This window comes from Thalassophryne amazonica, chromosome 22, assembly GCF_902500255.1.
Source record: "Thalassophryne amazonica chromosome 22, fThaAma1.1, whole genome shotgun sequence".
Taxonomy (NCBI): domain Eukaryota; kingdom Metazoa; phylum Chordata; class Actinopteri; order Batrachoidiformes; family Batrachoididae; genus Thalassophryne; species Thalassophryne amazonica.
The window spans coordinates 25,130,608-25,137,529 of record NC_047124.1 but is presented as its reverse complement, the minus strand read 5'-3'; the positions used below and the strand labels follow the sequence as shown (position 1 = coordinate 25,137,529).

At 34.2% G+C, this 6,922-nt stretch overlaps 1 long non-coding RNA gene across 1 annotated transcript; it reads left to right on the top strand.

Moving 5' to 3' along the window:
- The first annotated feature begins 2,319 nt into the window (after window positions 1–2,319).
- On the top strand, window positions 2,320–5,333 carry LOC117503789. Its single transcript, XR_004558663.1, has 2 exons — window positions 2,320–2,416; window positions 5,238–5,333. It is a non-coding gene; the product is annotated as an uncharacterized LOC117503789 (long non-coding RNA).
- The last annotated feature ends 1,589 nt before the right edge of the window (window positions 5,334–6,922 follow it).

Below are 6,922 nucleotides of genomic sequence, written 5' to 3'. Positions count from 1 at the left end.
CCATGTGAAAGACTATAATAAACGGCACTATTGTTATTGTACAGTTATTTATATTAATAACTATAGAAAAGTGACCAAACAACATAGAAACCTATACGTTTTAGGTATGGGTTTTTATTTCAACCATAGAGGGGTTTTTTTTCTGCTGTGTTTGTCTAACTGCCATTTTGGACAATGACAAGTTCCAACAACTTAAACAACATTACTATAATATAGGTTTTTTTAATTGCTGAAATTATTGTAATTGCTGCAAAGACATTCAACACAACCCCTTCAATGGTTTATACAAGAATCGTCTGACCTTAGCTTACTTACAATGTTAACGTAAAAGATAACTTTGAGCAGCCACTGGTTTTCCCCATGTGAAAACCTGGAAGATACTATATGATTTGCTATAGGAACCCATGTGAGAACCTATTTGACCTGTTGTCCTATTTTCACATTTGTAAAAGTAACATCTATCTATCTATCTATCTATCTATCTATCTATCTATCTATCTATCTATCTATCTATCTATCTATCTATCTATCTATCTATCTATCTATCTATCTATCTATCTATCTATCTATCTATCTATCTATCTATCTATCTATCTATCTATCTATCTATCTATCTATCTATCTATCTATCTATCTATCTATCTATCTATCTATCTATCTATCTATCTATCTATCTATCTATCTATCTATCTATCTACAGGGGTGGGCAATCATGTGCCATAAAGGGCCGAGACACTGCAGGTTTTCCATGCAACCATTTGCCTCAGCAGGTGATTTCATTAAAGATCAGGTGTTTCAGCAGGTGATTTCATTGACAACCAGGTGTTTATGTTCAGAGCAGAAGCTCATCAGCAACCCACTTGCTGAGGTGATTGGTTACACGGAAAACCTGCAGTGTCTCGGCCCTCGACGCCCACCCCTGATCTATAACCTGCACTGTTCACAATTTCTCCATTCACAGCCACACAAGCCTATAAAGTCTTCCGTGATGCCTTGGTGGCTTTCCTCACTTGTCTCCTTGTACAGTCACTCAGTTTTTGAGAGCTGTCTACACCAATTAACACAACACACATTTACCAATACAATACCATTCTGCTTGTATTTCTTCATAAGTGATGTAAGTAAAGTCCAAGAAATATTCAGTGACTTTGAAATGTACATGTATCCATCCCCTGACTTGTCTGAAGAAAACTGGCAATAAAACTGATATTTTATGTAGAGCCAAAATACAACTGTGTCTACTGGCGTAGTTGGATTTTCAGGCATCCCCCTGCATTAGGTTCTGCAACTGCAGCAGAACATCAGCCTTGTGCCAATGTGGATGTACAAAGATATGCAGGGAATTTTCAAGCTTGGATTTGGCATCAGTCATGGGCCAGAGTACAGTTGAATAGGCTCCACCCTCATCCCAAATTAATTCAGTTTCAGAAAATGAAGTGAAGCTTAGGGTTACTGGCCAGGGGTCACCTTAGTATTTCTTCTGTTTTTCTTGTTGCTGACTGCTGATAAATTATACTGCCTGATTAAATTTTTTTTGTCTGTCCAAGGTGCAGCTCCATCCAGATGTGGGAGTGGGTGTCACCTTCTGTAGTGGGCATGAAATAGACTGTATCTGTGGACCCAATTTCCCGTATATTTGTATTATCAATTGTGTCTGTAGCATGACCCAAGCAGATGGTCACCCCTTTGAGTCTGGTCTGCTTTAGGTTTCTTCCTCAAATCATCAGAGGGAGTTTTTCCTTACTACTGTCACCTGTGTGCGGGTTGGAACGGTTAGACCTACTGTGATTTGGTGCTGTATAAATAATATACACTGAATTAAATTGAAATTGAATTCAGTTTCAGAAAAAAATAAGTAGATATAGAATTTAGATATATATACAACACTTTAAAAAGTATTTTCTGCTGTTATCACACACACTAAAATAATCCATTTTTAATCATAACTGCCTCAATTTGCTGCTCAGTTTCATCAATAGAGAATCTTTAAAGGCCTGAATTATGTAAAAAAAAGTGTTTTGCAAAATATCCATTTAGTGAAATGTGCCAATAGTGACTTTCTTGTATTTTTTATTTTTTTTCACAGCAGTTTGCAGCTTTACAGCACAGCGACTACGACAATTCTACGCTTTCAATAAAGTTGTTCCTCGGGAGACGGCAAAACAAGAATGTAGAAACGCTGACTCTTCACTTGTTACGCTGTATGATGAAGACGATGCCCGAGTCTTATTTAACTATGCAATGAGCCATGACTATATTTCACAAAACTACAGGAAATTCTGGTTCGGACTGCACAGAACTGGACACTCTGTATCTGATGGTCATCTGGCTGATACACAAATATGTAAAGTTGTTGACAAGGACACAATCAGAAATGTTAACTGTTCCGAGCGAATGCCTTTCATGTGCCATAAGGGTAAGTGACCGTTATCACCAACATATCTGTGACACCAACTGCGTTAGTTGGCAGCAGCGGTAGTTACCGTAATCCATCATTAGTTTTTTTTAAATGACTAATCAGGTGTGAAACTTCTTGGAATCACAGTGTCCAATCTAAACGGTGGTACGTGCCACATCCGGAGAGCTGGTAATTCCCAGGAAACTTCAAAATCTGGGTAAAGACTGTAATTCTGTTATGTTATATGAGTTATATATCATTTCTAAAATGTTTTTATGAAATAATGTTATGTGCTGCTAACACTGTACAATAATGGCAAGTTTCACACCTGATTAGTCATATTTCAATAAATTAATGATGGATTATTATAACTACTGCTGCTGGCAACATTTTGTCACATTTTTGAGACATTTTAATGTGATACTTAAACAATGAATAACAACATATAATAATAATAATTTGTTTTATATGTTATAAGAGTTATACCCATATTTACTTTCTGAAACATTTTACTTATTAAATAATGTTGTGTGCTGTATTGGAAACACTTTATAATATTGGCAAGTTTCACACCTGATTAATCATATTTAAAAAAAACTGATGGATTATTATAACTACTGATGCTGGCAACATTTTTTCACATTTTTCAGGCATTTTAATGTCATTAATAAACAATTAATTGCATATAATAATAATAATAATAATAATAACTTGTTTTCTTATGTTATACAATTTATACTCATATTTACTTTCCAAAATATTTTAATTATTAAATAATATTATGTGCTGTATTGGAAACACTTTATAATATTGGCAGGTTTCACACTTGATTAGTTATATTTCCAAAAACAAATGATGGACTGCTACTGCCAATATTTTGTCTCATTTCCAGGCATTTTAATGTGATTAATTACTTAAATATAATAATAATAATAATAATAATAATAATAAGTTTTTTCTTATGTTATACAAGTTATACTCATATTTACTTTCCAAAACATTTTAATTATTAAATAATAATACATGCTGCATTGGAAACACTTTATAATATTGGCAAGTTTCACACTTGATTAGTTATATTTCCAAAAACAAATGATGGACTGCTACTGGCAATATTTTGTCTCATTTCCAGGCATTTTAATGTGATTAATTACTTAAATATAATAATAATAATAATAATAATAATAATAATAATAATAAGTTTTTTCTTATGTTATACAAGTTATACTCATATTTACTTTCCAAAACATTTTAATTATTAAATAATAATACATGCTGCATTGGAAACACTTTATAATATTGGCAAGTTTCACACTTGATTAGTTATATTTCCAAAAACAAATGATGGACTGCTACTGGCAATATTTTGTCTCATTTCCAGGCATTTTAATGTGATTAATTACTTAATAATAATAATAATAATAATAATAATAATAATAATAATAATAATAATAATAATAATAATAAGTTTTTTCTTATGTTATACAAGTTATACTCATATTTACTTTCCAAAACATTTTAATTATTAAATAATAATACATGCTGCATTGGAAACACTTTATAATATTGGCAGGTTTCACACCTGATTCGTCATATAAAAAAAAACTAATGATGGACTGCTGCTGGCAACATTTTGTCACATTTTTCAGGCATTTTAATGTGATTAATAAACAATTACTTACATAATATAATAATTAATGGGGAGGTGATGGTCTAGTGGCTAAGGTGTTGGGCTTGAGTCCAGAAGATCATGGTTTCAAATCCCCACCTGACTGGAAAATCACTAAGGGCCCTTGGGCAAGGCCTTTAATCCCCTGTTGCTCCAGGTGTGTAGTGAGCGCCTTGTATGGCAGCACCCTGACATCGGGGTGAATGTGAGGCATAATTGTAAAGCGCTTTGAGCGTCTGATTCAGATGGAAAAGCGCTATATAAATGCAGTCCATTTGCCATTTACCATTAATAATAATAACTTGTTTTCTTATGTTGTACAAGTTATCCTCATATTTACTTCCGACAACATTTTAATTATTAAATAATATTATGTGCTACATTGGAAACACTTCATAATATTGGCAAGTTTCACACATACAGCTAGCTAACGCTTCCGAATCACATGTCAAAACACACAAGTACTGGTAAGGAGACAAGAAGTTACAGTGTGGACGAAAGCGGTATGTAAGCAGCTCAAAGTCAGCATTTTTATTTATTGTTTGTGCATTTGTTTTGCATTTGTGAACCCAATATGGGTGAGCCGTAGCTCCGTTAACGGTTTATGAATATATAATATGGAGATAAACTGACTTCAAATACTGTGATTTACTGCTTTTGATATAGATGATGACAGTGTTTGGTTTTTATTTTTTTTATTACCCAGCAGCCTCTGCGGTGTTTAAATTCAAAACTGGCTTATCAGTAGCCGACAGTGTATGGAGTCAATACTCAAAGTTAGCAGCTAGTAGTTAGCAGTAACTTCTGCTAATTTTTTTTAGCAGTTTACCAGTTTAGCATGATAAAATTTAACTTTTCAGTTAGCGGTTTAATGGTTATCAAAGCTAACTTTTCGGTTAGCTGTGCCCACCACTGAACACTTTTTAATTAATATACTTTTATTGTTGAATTTTACTGCTGCCTTTTTGTTGAATGTATTTAACTTCCCACATTCTATCAATTGGAATAATTTTTATGAGAAATGCAATATTACAGTTTGATTTAATTTTCTGTCTCCCTGTTACACAACCCAGTACGATGTTGAAGGTTCTGAGACATCCAAGTAGATGATGTTTGGAAGTTCTGTCAAAAGCAGTACACTCAACCAGTGTCTCTGTTTTTGCTTTGTAGATAATACGAGTATATTTGTCGATATGAAAAGGAACTGGTGTCAGGCTCAGCACTACTGCAGAAGACAAAACAAAGACTTGATCAATGACACATATGCAAAAGAACTATCTGAAAAGAGGAGAGAATCATTTTGGATTGGACCTATGCAAGACAACTGGGAGTGGGAAGATGGAAGATGTTCTACATTTAGACTTTGGAACGAGCGCAACTATAATCCTAATTGCACAATTCAGACACCTGCAAAAGAGCCGACTGGACATTATCTGTATCCGGACGACTGTCACGAAACAGCAGCCACGATATGTTCCAAAGGTACATCGCTAACCAAATTACTGAAAGCTGTATTTTAATTTATTAATTTTCCTAAGACACAAATGAAAAGTAAAATTCACCAATTAAAACATATATATATATATATACACGTGTGGGTGTCTGATTTCATTTTTGTTCCTCGTGACATATCATTTTCGTCCCATGAACTGGATCCAAGCTTTGATTTAAAATAACTTGACTTTTAAACAAAGCAAACTTTTGTAAACTTTGTACAAATCAAAACCAGCCTTCTTTTGAACCATACTTTACTTTATTCCTCTTTTTATTTATTATTTTTTTTTTACTTTTCCTCAGGATCTGAGAGAATCATTGTTGTTAAAAAAAATTTAACTTGGGTGGAAGCCTATGATTACTGCCGTGAAAAACACACGAGGCTTCTGTGGATCCAAGATGTTGAGGATCAGAGGGCAGTTGTGGACTGGCTTAAACACAGTAACGTTCCAGGTCCACTGTGGCTCGGTCTGAGTCCGTGCCGCCACTTTGGATTTTGGATCTGGACAACTGGTTTGGCAGTGGAGTTCAACCAGTGGAAGAATGACACACAGCCACAGCTGATATCTAACCACTGTGGCACCATCGCCAAGGATGACAACTACAAGTGGACCGGAAAAGACTGTCGGCTTCCACTTTATTTCCTCTGTGAGGAGGAAATTGGTTAATTTCAAAATGACGGCTCTACTAACCCATTTCCTGGACTATAAGGAGTACTGCAGTATAAGTCACAGCTTTTTTTCTGTATTATCAGTTGTTTAATTTTGAGATTTTTACATCCGGCAAGGACGTAATAAAAATAATGATAGTTTTTGGGTTGTCTGTCAAAAACTACTGCACAGATTTTGACAAAATTTATAGCATGGATACATATTAGGCCATGGAAGACTGCATTAAATTTTGAAGGTGAACCGGATCCAGATTTTGGATCAGGTTTCACTTTATATAGACTTTGAAGCATTACGTTAAAACTACATCACTGATTGCACCACAGATGCATATTAGGCCATGGAAGAACATTAAATTTTGGAGGTGATCTGGATTCTGGCTCAGGATTTCACTTTATAGGTTTTTAAGGATTTATGTCAAAACTACTTCACTTATTCTCTCCTAATTTGCACCACAGACACATTTGGGCATGAAAGACTCCACGGAATTTTAGAGGTTATCCGGATCCGAATTGGCGGACATCAGAAATCTATTGATCTTGTTGTACATTGTTGTAGTGTACTTTTTACTTACTGATATTTTTATTAGAATTTATTTTGCTTAGTGTTTTGATTCCTGGAAAAGTTCTATATAAATAATCATTACATTTCTGATTGTTAATAACAAATGTGTGATTTTTCAGTATACAGTGT